At 38.5% G+C, this 15,140-nt stretch overlaps 1 protein-coding gene across 2 annotated transcripts in view; it reads left to right on the forward strand.

Annotated features, from left to right (window-relative positions):
* Positions 1-15,140, forward strand: part of LOC121324257 (A disintegrin and metalloproteinase with thrombospondin motifs 2-like) — a 222,608-nt gene that overhangs the window by 112,810 nt on the left and 94,658 nt on the right. The gene's annotated exons all lie outside the window — the stretch shown is intronic.

Raw genomic sequence — 15,140 nt, forward strand, 5'->3', positions numbered from 1 at the left:
AATTATGAAAGAGCACTGAAAAAGTTAACAATGTGGATCCACATTGATATTTATATTTAAGCACATTTAAACACATCTTTGAAAACTATGAACATGTATATGCTCTGTTAAGGAAATTATTAGCAAGCTAATCCTCTATTGATAAAGAAATAAAGCAGATGCACAGTAAATCACCTAAATTCTGATTTGAACTTTCAAACATAAAGTGAACTCCTGTTCCTAAGTAGGGGTCTTGGTGACATTAATGTGCTGCATATTTAATAAAAAGCTAACACTTCAAAATAATGGCTGCAAATTCATTTTAATTTCAAGAGTTTCATTGTCCTCTAATCTACAGCTTGTTATTTATTAAAATGAGTCTTTTATTAAAACATTTAAAATAAATGTATTTGTATACATATTCAGCTGATTCTATTACTCTAGGCATCAACAATAAGTCAATGTCCTCTATATCTCCTATATGTGCTTTATCAAAATTTCAAAAATAAAAAAAGCCATTTAGAGTTGATGAGAGTGTGTTTGCTTGCCCTACTGCTTTGTGTCTCTCATGTTGACTCAAGCGTGGGTCTGGTATCTCATTGCCACCTGCTGTAAACCTGTAGCTGAAGGCAGGCGTATTGCTTTGTGATCTTTGCTATTCTGTAGTTATCACTGAGGCTCCTTTATGAGGGTTCTGGATATAATACTTTTGGACAGATGTGTCCTCAGAAACATCATTATCAGCCGCTTATCTAGCCTGTAATATCTCAATATGAGGAAGTCTTTCTAACAAGCTTCCTTTTGATCTAATCAAGTGCAATGGTTCTTGTTTGTTTTATAATTTGCTGAATTTAGGACAGAATGTATTCACAGAGGTTTCCATATATTTGACAATATCAACAGAAAACCTCTGAACATCAAACAAGCCTCTGCCTCGCTGTGTAATATTCTGTGTGATTTTATTAATTTCTCCTAAATCATACCTTCTGTAACTGGAAATACAAAAGAGACATATTAACAAGAAGTCTTATTCAATGTCTTCCAAAAGAGCCTTCTAGTCCAAATGTTTGTCATTTTATTAAGTTACGGATTAATATTTCTGACTCATACCTTGTATATTTCCGTGGATTATTTCAACATTTTAAAACATATGCATTGTGTACTTTACACACAATGGAAGCCTACATATTAGGATAAACACATAAACATTTTTTTATATTTTTTTTTTTTTTTTTTTCAAAACGTGATTATTTCAACTTATCTCTAATTATACTAAAACTTTAAAAATGGTTCTTTATTCATTTACTGAAAAAAATGTGCTTCTGCTTTTTAACTGACTAATGTTTTGTCAGCTGAATAAATAGAAGAACACAAGACAATGGAAACTGCAAGTACTAATGTTAAGTCAGGAGTTTTAGTAACTTTTTATGAGCTGGTGCTAAAAAGTCGCCCTTGTTTTTTTAAATCAACTCGTAACACTGAATAAGGGATTAGCTGAAACATTTATCAATTTGACATGAAACATAGAGCCTGTTGGCATTTATTAGGGAAATGTTGGCAAATGCTAATATCATTTTGGAAGCAGGTCATCAATCATAAATACTAATTTACAATTCAGTAAATTATGTTAAGTCAATCTCTGATAATAAAGCAAAAACAAAAATTGCATGTTTGCAAATTTTCATAAACAGCATACTTTCACTAAACAAAACAAACCATTAAATTGATTCAGAAACCCCAAGGTGAGTATATTTAATACCCAATAAGAGCCCTAAGAGACTTGGGATTGAACACATTTACAGTGTTCATGGTTAAGGGGGTACAGTTGATTTTTTTGGACGGATGTACAGATGGACACCCCCCTATACCTCTAGAATCTCAATATCTTATGCTGAATAATGATAACAGGGCCAGCGTCAGCACCCGGACAAACCCAGGAACCGCCAGAGGGGGGCCGACACAGTGAAATTGCAAATATGAGTAAATGCACTATTTCTGTGCCAGCTATCCTACTCCAGCAGCCTTAGGTCTAGAAACATTTACTTTTCACTAAACTAAACTGTATGCGTGAGGTACAGTGAAACTTTTTAGACCTCTCCTTGTTCTTTTCTCTTTTCCTGCTTTAATCCTATTTCTTAGTCCCACCCTCCTCAGTTCTGTAACTGGCACTTAGTTTTAATTAAAAAATTATCTTTTACTATTGTAACAGCGCGTTCAGGCAAGAGGCTGAGAGACTGAGAACTCTCCGAGCTGCGGCAGCAACCAGTGGGGCCTTTGTAAAAAAAAATAAAATAAAGCGTCAATATTTTAATATGTATTTTATTTCAGATTGAACTTAAATCTTGTTTTTTTCCCAGATTTAACTCAAATCTTGTATTTTTCCCCTAGATTTATAAATGTTGTGAAAGTAAATATATCTTTTAAATGTGTACATTCAGATATAATTTATAAATCTAGTTACAAGATTTAACATTTAGCTAAATATTTAACTGGCCAGCTAAATCTGGAGTTTGTATGCAAATGATCTCTGTCCGCTGTGTGCTTTCGTGTAATTTGATTGGCTCTTGTAATGCATAAATTTGCATATTTCCCAATTAGCATTACAAGAGCCAATCGAATCGCCTTATTAATATTATTTTATATTGAACTGGTGCGTTGGTGTGTAACATCCAGAATGCGCATGTGAGGGTGCACCGAGAAGCAATCCTGGCAGAGACAGTACTGAAAAAAGTACTGCGGGATGCAGATCACATTGCAACAATCACAAAGTGTTACGATTTATTTATTTATTTATTTTTGTTAATTTTGTAGGTTTTATTGTTTGGCACCATGGATGGTCCCAAAAAGAAATTGAAAACCTACCATTTTAATTCAGAATGGAAAAATGATTTGCTTTTTACAACTCAAATGCAGTGATATGTAACTTGGAAAGACATCATAAAATGGTGCATGGGAAGTTCAGACAGGAGTTTCCACAAAATAGTGAGGCCTGTGCAAAAAAAGTAGCTGAACTGAAATCAGCCTTACAATATCAGCAATGTTTTTTTTAAGAAAGCAACTACAATAGGAAAATTCGCAGTGGAAGCTTATTTCAAGGTTAGTCATTTACCTGCAATACAGAAGATGCCGTTCACTGGTGGTGCACTAATTAAAGGCACTATTCATATTACTGCAGAAACCTTGTTTAAAAAGAAAGACAACCTTTTGAAGGCAATTCAAAGCACGTCTCTTGGAGCAAATACAGTAGCAAGACGAGTTGAATCCCTGTTGTTAAATGTGTGTCAACAGCTACAGAATGATATTGAGTGCTGTGAGTACTTCTTTCTTCAAATGGACAAATCCACAGATTTAACAGACATGGCTCAGCTTCTAATTTTTGTTAGAATGCTATTTAGTGACAGATCAACTAAGGAAGATATTCTGACAACTAACCTGAAACAGAAGAGCTAGAGGGGAAGATGTCTACAGGACATGCAAGACGTTTGTTGATGAAAAAAAAATCCATTGCAAAAGCTAGTCAATTACAACAGATGGGGCTCCAGCGATGGTAGGAGTTAAATCTGGGTTTATTAGTTTCTGTTAAACAGAACCTGAAATTCCTCCATTCATTAACTATCATTGGGTCATTCATCAGCAAGCACTCTGTGGGAAAGTTATAAGTTTCACCCATGTTGTACAGGTGGTGGTACAGATCATTAACTCAATTTGAGTCAGAGCCCTTCAGCATCGTTTGTTCAAGAGTTTGCTCGATGAACTTGATTCAGTTTATAAAGAATTGATCGTGTACTCTGACGTAAGGTGGTTAAATAGGGGTAAAGTGTTGCAAAGATTTTTTGACCTCTTGCCAGAAATAAAGCAGTTTCTTGAGTCATAAATATGAAGATTGTCAGTGGCTGCTTGATCTGGCATTTCTTACCAATATAGCTTCACAATTAGGGAAAGGATACATACCTTTTAATATGATAAGTGCAGTGAATGCCTTCAAACTCCACGTATGTTTGTGGATTTAGCAGATGAAGAAACATTCACTGTACCATTTTTCCAATGTGAAATTAGTTCTCGAAAAAACCCAGGACAAAGACTTATTTACCGCCTCAAACTTTGCTGAGCATCTAACAGGGTTAAGGAATGAATTGGACTGAATATTTCAAGCTTGTTCGTATTGAGCACATTGATATATGAGTGACACAGCGCAAACATTTCAGAACTTATTTCAGTTGGACAGCATTGAGCTAGAATTAGAAATCAGCACGATGCAGACCGACATTAAGCTGAAAGCCAGAGCTAGAAGCTTGATCTTTGGGTGAAAAGCACCCTTTGAAGAAGTGCTACTCTCTGAATAAAAGTGTTCTTTGGTTCAACATATCTATGTGAAAGAGCTTTTGCACAAACGAAAATACTAAAATCAAAATACTGGACCCGTTTGAGTGATGATCACCTGGCCGACTGCATCAGAACTGTCATTTCATCTTATCAATTGCTTATCAATTGCTAATTGCTAATTGTAAATAAGCTAGGCTTCCCTCTTTGAACCACCACAGGCCAGACTTTGAATTGTGACTGACCCTCCTCTGTGTAGCACAGCTGGCTGTGGTTTCTAGTATTTCTATCAATTGAACAAATGGATGCAGTGCCTTTCTGTTCAGTGACCCTCCCCTTTAGCATGGTTCCCATGAGAGCCTCTAAAGTGTCCTGTTTATCCAGTGTATTCCATCCTTTCAGGTTGTGGTATTGGCTTTTGTGACAGTGGAGCAACAGTCGTGCAGATATAAATTCTGAGCAGTGTCAACATTTCCTTACTTGTGTTTAATTTTCACTCACATTTCTCATATTGCTGCCAGTAGATGTTTCATTTTAGACCTGACCGTTGGTAATGAAAACTGGGAATTGAGATGAGATTGATGGATGTACTGTTTTCAAGCCTGTCCTTTATAAAATAAATACATTACCAACTGCTTTTTTCTCAATCAAAGCTGACCTTGAACTGAGAAGCAGCCAAGATCTACAGGTCGCTTGTGAATATCTGTATTAAAAAACAAAAACAAGGGTCTGTCACTGGGCTGCAGCTCAGGTGGCTGTGCATTTCTTTGTGCAGTGTGAATGTACACTTGCCTTTAGATTTTAATGTATATATGGATAGCCAGGTGTCTAAGGTGGTCCGGAGGTAGGACGGAGACTCAGAGCTGAAGAGCTGCAGATGTTTTTATATTCCAATAAAAAATGACAAACAAAAGGACAGCTCACAGAGCCAAAATAAAAGAGTTAAACAAATCAATTGCGCACCACAAATAATGAACAGAAAATCCCTCATCCAAGCATTATCATTATTAAACATAAACAGGGGAGCATTTGTCACCAAAACCTCTCTCGCAATGGAGCTTCTAGCTCCCATTTTATATCATGTGGCTGTTCCCAATTAGCACCAATTATCTAATATTGGAACAGTCATATTCTCACATGTATTTGGCAGGGATATGCATTAACCCTATCCAACCACCACCACAAACACAACACTTATTTAAAAGCAGGGCTCTGCCCCTGCTACATACCCTCCTTCTTAGAATGAACCCCTCGGGGTCCGTTCGAAACGCCCTTCATTTTTAGTAAATACACATGAGTGGGTGGGAGGGAGAACATTGAGCTCAGCCAGTCTCTATCAAATACCCAACGGCCAGGGTTGCTCTTAACCAAGTGCACACTCTGCCATCTGATGCCAGATGACCCTAACATTAGCCCCCTGCTTCTTACTTGGCTTCTATACAGGGGTGCCCATTTAACCCCAGTGTCCCCTTTGTCCATTTGTGGGTCCCTGCTGTTAGCTGCACTCCGCTAGCGCCACGGCGACTCTGGGCACTCCAGCAACGACAGCAGCGGCGACAGTGACGCCAGGCCCTCCGGACGTACTGGCCACAACAGTGCTGGGCTCTTGGGATGCATAGCTGATAGGGGCGTTTGTGGTAGTATGCCTGGTTTCCACCGTGCTCCCCTCAGCATCATGTGCAGGGGCTGCTGAGAGAGGCACGGTAGCTCCACTGCTCCTGCACATAGCAGCTGTCGCTCTGGCTTTCGGGACGGTGGCTCCTCCCCCTCGGTCACACAGGACGGCAACTCCTCCCTCTGGCTCTGGGGCAGATATTTCCTTTTTCTGTGGCCCTTGGGCAGGCTGCCCCTCCTTCTCCGACATTATCAAATAACACATGTTTGGTATCCTCGAGGTATATTATTTATGAACTCCATTTGTGACACATTTTGACTCAAAACAAATCGTTACGACAGCCATCATTGCCAAATGATTTTCACCCGCACCATGGCTAGACTCTGCTCCAGGCTTAAAACCAAGAATGGTGTTTTCTGCTACAGCAACCACTGCAAATACCACTGCAAATAATTTTTTCACTACAGCATTTTCAAACAAATTTTTATGTGTATATGTATAACTTACCTAACCTAATGAGCTTGAATTTTCACTACCAGGTCAACGCATTGAAAGATTTGTGCATTGAAAGGTGCTGATGGGAAAGGCCCTGTTTCTTTTGTTAATTTTTTTTTCACATTATTTGCAGATAAAGGGCATCTCACTTTTGCAGGCTTAAGAGTTCTGTTTGGCAAAACTTCCTGACAAATAATGCACTGGGGCTTGGGTCGTCCTCGGATCCAGTAAATATACAGTGCCTGCAAAAGTATTTAGACCCCTGACCAATTATGTCATATTACTGAATTACAAATGGTACTTTGAAATTTCGTTCTGTTCGATATTTTATTTTAAAACACTGAAACTCAGAATCAATTATTGTAAGGTGACATTGGTTTTATGTTGGGAAATATTTTTAAGAAAAATAAAAAACTGAAATATGTTGCTTGCATAAGTATTCAACCCCTTTGCTGTGGAAGCTCCCAGTTTGCACCGATGAAAGAAATTGCCCTAACGAGGACACAATTACCTTACCATTGGCCTCCACCGGTGAACCATTAAAGTTGCTGTCACATTTTCTAGATAAAAACCCCACTGTTGAAGGATCATTGGTAAGGCTGTGAATCTGAAGGAAAATGAAGACCAAAGAGCATTCTACATAAGTTAGAGATAAAGTAATACAAATGCATAGATTAGGGAAAGGGTACAAAATAATATCCAAGTGTTTGGATATCCCAGTGAGCACAGTTGGGTCAATAATCAGGAAGTGGAAGCTGCATCACACCACCCAGGCACTGCCAAGAAAAGGCTGTCCCTCAAAACTCAGCGCTCAAACAAGAAGGAGACTTGTGAGAGAAGCCTACAGGGTTCAGTGGCTGGGAGTGGAGTAATGGTGCACCAGTCAACCATAGCAAGAGCTCTGCATAACACTGGCCTGTATGGGAGGGTGGCAAGAAAAAAGCTGTTACTCAAAAAGTAGCATCTGAAAGCAGGTCTGGAGTTTGCCAGAAGGCATGAGAGTGACCCAGCTGCGATGTGGGAAAAGGTTTTGTGGTCAGATGAGACCAAGATAGAGCTTTTTGGCCAAAACTCAAAGCGCTATGTGTGGCGCAAACCTAACACTGCCCATGCCTCAAGTCACACCATCCCTACAGTGAAGTGTGGTGGTGGCAGCATCATGCTGTGGGGATGCTTCTCATCAGCAGGGACTGGGCATCTTGTCACAATTGAAGGAAGAATGGATGAAGCAAAATACAGGAAAATACTGCAAGAGAATCTGCTTCAGTCCGCTAAAAAACTGAAGCTTGGGAGGAAGTTCACCTTTCAGCAGGACAATGATCCCAAGCACAAGGCCAAAGCAACATTGGAGTGGCTCAAGAACAAAAAGGTGAATGTCCTACAGTGGCCCAGTCAAAGTCCTGATCTCAATCCCATTGAGAATCTGTGGCACTATTTGAAAATTGCAGTCCACAAGTGTCGTCCAACCAACCTGAACAACCTGGAGCAAATCTGCCAAGAAGAATGGGCCAAAATCACTCCACCACTGTGTGCAAAGCTGGTACCTACTTACCCCAAAAAACTTAAAGCTGTTATTGCAGCAAAAGGTGGCTCTACCAAATATTAATGTGTGGGGGTTGAATACTTATGCAAGCAAGATATTTCAGTTTTTTTATTTTTCTTAAAAATATTTCCCAACATAAAACCAATGTCACCTTTCAAAAATTGATTTTGAGTTTAAGTGTTTTAAAAAAAAAATATCGAACAGAACGAAATTTCAATGTACAATTTATAATTCAGTAATATGAGAGAATTGGTCAGGGGTCTGAATACTTTTGCAAGGCACTGTAAATATATACCAGTGCTGGTCCCCACAACCGTTACTTCGTAGCAAATGAATCTATCCGTTTCTAACGCAACTTATTGCATTTTCTGAGTCGCCAACTTTGCTCGATGTACATGTACTGTGGTACAGTTCACAAGTCAAGTATCAAATGTAGCCTCTTTTTGTTTCACATTAACTTCTGTTACTATATGTAGCTAATCTCTCCAAAACCTCTCCTATATCCCTGGCAACACTGTAGCACGTATTTTATACTGTTGAAAATGAAAAGTACTGGTTTTAATGATTTTTTTTTTGTCTTGTTTGTTTGTTTGAATTTAGTCCTTCCAACTGAGTTAGGAATATTCAATGCAGTGCGCTACTTTTATGCAGAGCGAAAAGGCTGGGGACAGCCAGATTACATTTTCCCCACTGAACAGTGAAAAATGGCAATAATAATGCTGGCTAAAAAAAAAAAGATGTCTGTCATTTTGACAAGACAAATGTGCCTCTATAATGTTTAAGTTATTTAGTTAGTATTTGTTTCATATTAGAAAGCTATTTCAGTTAATGACGGAAAAGGGAGCTGTAATATATATTAATTTATAAACACACCCATAATAAAAGAAAACAGATTATTATATATCCTGTGTTTAAAGTTGTTAGCTGTGTTGCTTGATGATAGTAGCACAACGTGTGATTGTGTTTTTGCAAGAACTGCAGAACCAAATTTTGGGAATTGTTTGTGGACCACTTGCAGTTTACTCACGGACCACAGGATAGGAACCACTGCCTTAAATGAATCCAAGACTAGGGTGAGATTCAGATTTAATATAGTAGTTAATAAGCAAAGCAAAGTTAGGCAGCAACTGGCAGTGTTGGGGTCGTTACTGATAAAAAGTTATGTATTAGTCGTTATTCATTTCTTGAGAAAAAAAGTAATAATATTAGCATTACGTATTAGTTCATTTAAAAAATAGTGCGCTATATTACTTGTTATATTACCCACTACATTCTTTCCTTTTGCCCTCCGAAACAATTGTGACTAATCTCCGTAGTCTGGTAATGCGTTTTTTAAAGGTATGCCAAACAAATAAACGGTAAGGCCATGGGTTACCTTAGTTCTCGGGTCAGTAGCATAGACCACTGCGAATGAATCAGGCTGGGCGATATTATCTGGCTTCCACTCACGTTTTAATTAACCATCGGCTTCATTACAAAGGTTCAACAACAATAGAAAACAAAGTAATCTGCAAGTAGTATGTTCTAAACTGTGTTACAATTAAAACAGTTAATAAAAATAAAATGGAATCACAGTAGGGCTCGTTGTGCACTCCACAACATCTCCTGCACGGATTCACACTCCACACAGCATTCTCATTAGCTTCGGAGGCTATTAATGTACAAAATAAATTAACACTGTAAAATCAAACTAAATATTGCAATTTGCTAGCTTCATTATAACAGTTCACAAAACTAACAGCACTTAATCATTTACTTTAATTAAGATAGCCTTTCAATATATGTGAACGCAGACATTAAAATAGTGACACTTATCTCTAATCGCCAATATCAGGAAACAAAAAAATAAAAAAGCAGAAATCTTGGCAAAGGCTTATGGTCAATGTTGTCTGTATTAAACTACATGAACTTTGAACAAAAAAAAAACTTTTTGAATCCGTCCTCATTTTTATGTGTATGCAATTTGAGTTCTTCAAATCATAGGTTCAAGTAGTCTTTGTTGTATCGCATCAAGCAGTATTCTACAAGGCATAGGGATATTTTCTCAGTACCTGTAGGTGTGGAAGGGTGGTGTGTAATTCACTTGACACACGGGAGACAGAAAGGTGTATTTGGAAACACCGCACAGGTGTCTGGTTTTATTTTCTGTTTGTAACAAATTATTTTAACCCACAGAGGGTGCTGCTGTCCATGGCCTGGGTACTGCCAACAGTAAACAGGACCACGGGTTTACCAATTCAGGTACAGAGTCCAGTGCACTTGCAAGTGCTCATAATGAGAACCAAAGGTGAAAGAAAAAGGCAAAATAAAACACAGTAACAAAACTACAAAATAAAGGTGCTGCACTCGGCAGCGTTACCCCGACCGTCGCTAGCCTCACGGCCCGGGTCTCCGTCCTACACTGCTGTGTTCCCTCCTAATTAATGACATCTGTTCTAAAACCACTGAGTACTGATGAAATTGTTCACAGGGACACTCAAACCCAGTTCTCAAAAAGTATTTCAGTGGACTAAAATGATTATTTCAGTCAAACAGATACATAACTTTACGCAGTTGTAGTAGTTATCGTGTCGCTGTTGTGGCATGCCCTTCTGTAATAATGGAACTCCATTGTTCATATAATTGACTCGGGAGTTCCATTATTACCTCATAACACGACACAGCCATACCTTTATTCCTTAGACTACTGCTCAAGTAATAATATTGCCTGAGTTATGTTTTAGACCAGATTTTGTGACCTCTGTACAAAAGGATAATGTCAGTTTGAACAAGCAGTTACAGGGCTTATATCATATTACCCTATTTCACCAGCAGGGGCCAGCAGTATATATTACTGATACAACAGTGGTCTTCAACCTGTGGTAGTGTACCAGTACTGGTACGTGACAGGTTTGCAACTGGTACGCACCGGCATTTTCTTTATGATGATATGATTCCTCAACTACAATACTCCCTCAATCGCACCATCGTAATGTATCAATCTGTTTGTACCACTGAAACAACAGAAACAGCAAGAAATTGTACAGAAAATCCAAGCAGAAAGCTAAGGGAAATGCCAATGTACAGTGCTTGACTGAGTAATCCCTCTTGATAGTGAAACATGTCTTCATTTTATAGATGTTTTTGTGACCAAATTGACTATCAAAGGTTGCATGCGATTTCATTCCATGACACTGTTCGACTAGATAGCCTTGACCGCTAAAAGTAATGACACATTAGAAGAGAGCAGCATGATAACCTACAGGTGTGATAGGGAGAGGGATGTGGGTGAAGTCATGCTGCGTGCCTGCTCAGTTTTGGAAGAGCATTTTCTGCTACAATGTTGATGTGTAATGGGTCAGTCATACTGAGTACTCCTAATATTGATGCCCAGTTTACAAATCTTGTGGTCACATGAATTTCTGGTTTCTAGATTGTGGTGCCTTCAAATTTGCTACACACCTGTATTCTATGATTCTTTTGTTCTGCAAACTCGGAATGTTGATCATTATGCCTTTTTTAATATGCAGCAAAAGCTGACATATTAAAGTATGTATACTGTGCAATTAGTGTGCCACTGTGAGAATGCTCTGTATGTGCATGCACTGGTTGTATTTTTAATGTAGATACCTTGTTTTAAACTGTTTGCCTTTTTATTTGATTCACCTCAGATAGGTTTGAACTGCCATTCAGGCCCCATGACATAAATGTACCGTGGCACAGACCCACCCCGGCCACATCTACTTTCAAATCTTACAGGCAATTCATTACATTCTGCCTGATTAAACAGCAGACATACGGGACACATCTATTTAATAGACCTCCAACAGCTGGCTTGATTCCAATGATATTTCTACAGTATAGGAATATTATTAATAAGTGCAGAACAGGAGGTGGTATGATGCCCCTTTCCTGCTTATGCCGGGATTATGTACAAACGAACTGAACACGGGGCATAGTCCTTCATTTAGAAAATAAGAACGGCTTGCATGCTTGTCTGTTTAAAGGGAAAGATCCTTTCACAGCCATGATGAAGCCATCCTTTCACCATGATTGCTTATGTCAGTGTACAGGTCCAGGATTCCATTTGCAAAACCAAACCAAAAAATACCCAATTGAAACCCATTTACTTGAAAGGGTGTGCTAGATGTTGCCAGTATTTCTGATGTGTTGTCTTTTTATCGCTCGCTGGCAACAGGAATGCTGTGGAAATGGTTCTGTACGTCTGTCTGTATTCCATGTATCTGCACAATCGCATATCCGGTTGTGATGAGAGTGTTATATTCTGGGGATGTGGAGGGGTGTCTGTCTGTCCGTGCATTTGTCCATGTCACATGTTCATTTTTGCATACATCTGGACAAAAACATTTATTAAATTGTGATGAAAAGTCGTTTTAACCTTATCAGATTGTGGGAATATATGGTGTCACTCTGCATTTCTGTCTGTCTATATTTACAGTTAGTCCACACGCTGTAAATCAATCATTTTAATGTACATGGTGATTTAGGTGATTTGATGTGTTAAACCTACTTTCTAATCACCCTGTATTTCCCATAATACTAACATATCAGCAGATTACCTGATGACATTTTGGACTTAAATACCATGCATCAATTTTGGATTTATGACACTGTTTATTTCCTTTTCTCTACTATTTTGGATGTAGTTTTTGTCATGTTCATACTGATAGCTCATAATGAAGGACTGGTAATACCTCATTGACAAAGCAACTTACTCTGCATTAAAGGCTGGTTTACACTTCTCTCGCAGACAAAAAGCCGTACATCAGCGCCAGAAGGACTGAAGCACCCCCGAGTTCACAGACTTTTCGACGCAGCAAAGTGGTCGGTATGGAGCGCCATTTGTGCCAAAACTATCCAGCCGTTAGTTTGTCAATTTGTGAATTGGTCAGTTTGCTCAGCAATTTGTCCATAAATTTGTCAATTCATACAGTAATTCGTAAACATATTTGTTGATTCATCTAATAATTCATTAACTAAAACCAGAAACATTTCGTACACCTGCATTGACTCTCCATAGAATATAGAATATCTTTTGAAATGCCCTTCTAAATATTATTGGCTGAAGCAGCTTTAAGTGAGGCTGGGTTTTCATTGATTAAAATATTAATGTGTGCTCTCATTGGCTAGGAAGGTTGCAGTGTTTTCGGCACAGTGCGAGAAGTCAGTAGACAGTTGGAAGTTTGTCTGGTTGTTGGGAAGTTTGTCTGGTTGATACAGCATTTCATATTAATGAATTGATAAATTAATTTATAAATTATTAGATGAATTAACAAATAAGTTTACAAATTACTGTATGACTTGACAAATTTATAGACGAATTGCTGGGCAAATTGACCAATTCACAAATTGACAAACAAATTGACAAACTAACGGCCGGATAGTTTTGGCACAGATGGCGCTCCATAGGTCGGTCATACCTTCAGCTAGTGGTTCCTGCACATGGTAGCCTATGTAAGCACCAATATTCATTTTAGCAAAGGTTTCCACTTTAATTTCATTCAGTTAGAGGCAAGTTTAAAATCCTGTTCTGTTCACGTTTATTGGGTTCCTCAAAAACTTGTTCTTTCGTGCTTCACTGGCTTGCGACCATGTGACAAATGTTGAATTTTTTCACCATCATCCGACCCTGTGCGTTTTGCGGTCGCAGACACACAAGAAAACGTTGTATGACTTTTCAACAAAGACGCAGCTCGCGGCAGTGCAGATGATGTCATTTGGACTGTCAGAGACCACTGAATGTGTTGCAGTTAGAGTATAAACCACCCTTAACTCGTTTAGGACTGGTCTTTTCTGATGAAGTTCTACATACTGTACACTTAAATAAGTAATTGTATGATTACTTTTTGTGGCAGCATGGCCGGTGCACAGGTGTGTGTATGGAATATTTGATGGCAGGGAGGGGGTTAAATTCCTCCCTGCAAAAACACATGGGACGTGGCTGGAGCCGTCAATTGAATTAATAATGAAATGATGAATTAGGCTCCAGCCACAGGTGTATTTAAAGGGTGGTCATGGGTGATAGCCAGGTAGTGATGGTGAAGGAACAGTACTGTGCTGATTTTGCAGTTTGTTGTTTTGTGTGTGTATTGTAAATAAATGTACACGAGTGCTTAACTGTAGTGTTTCTGGTCTCCGAGTCTCCTTGCCGACGCACCCTGTCACACTTAGTTAAATAGCTAAATAACATTTCCAGACTCTACATGTAAATAATAAGAGTTGCTTTCTCTAGGAAATTCAAGCAATTTGTTGTTTTTGTTGTTACTTTTCTACTTCAAATAAGTTACAAAAAGAAAGAAGGATTTATTAGTCAATTGCATGTAATCATTTTATTTGGTAAAACAAATATTTGCATGTTTTTAATTCAGTGATGAGCCATTCTATTGTCTACGAGCTGCTTTCATTCCATTTATTGCAATAAAAACTTAAAAATGGAAAGCTTTCAACTAATACTGTACATGCCATCCCCTGTCAGCTGACTGACTAATATTACAAAAACTGTCTTTGTCATTTGGCAACGCACAGTTTGAAAGCACAGCCATGGACACAACACTGCTACAGCACAGTGCATGCTTCAGCTGGTCCAGAAAGAGCATGTTTGCAGAAACATTCTAGCAACTTGTGCTTATGTTGTCAAATAAGCAGTTAGATGTTGCGTTATGTGCTATCTAAACATTACTGGGCTGTTGTAATGATGGCTCACATCTGTTTTCATTTTATAAGATGATGGATTCCAATTGAATTACAGTTTAAAAACAAAGGTTTTGGCTGCCTTTTTGTCTGTCCGTTATTTTTGTTCTTTTATGCTGGCTCACTGGGCCAGATTTGAAGCTTAGCTACATTATTAATGAGATTGAACCATTTTTCACAGTCAGTGCTGCAGTATAATGCTGGCCTCACATGCTTCCCGCTGATGATGGGAATGACATTCATGGCAATGGATCAAACTCATACAGCGGTATCAACTTAGAAAAGTTTACTCATGTAACTTAGAAATTTCTATTGATTTTGCCATGTGTTTAATATGTTTTACCATAGCTCTCTGGGCTTTTCATTGCTTACCTATGCTTTACCGTGCTTACACTATTCTTTATTACACTTTGCTAAGCTTTTATTATGGGAAGCTTATAAGAGCATGCCGAGAGGTCCCGTCATTTTACTGTGCCATTGACAAGAGAGGTCTACATG

Source organism: Polyodon spathula, chromosome 12 (assembly GCF_017654505.1).
Source record: "Polyodon spathula isolate WHYD16114869_AA chromosome 12, ASM1765450v1, whole genome shotgun sequence".
In the NCBI taxonomy this organism is placed as follows: domain Eukaryota; kingdom Metazoa; phylum Chordata; class Actinopteri; order Acipenseriformes; family Polyodontidae; genus Polyodon; species Polyodon spathula.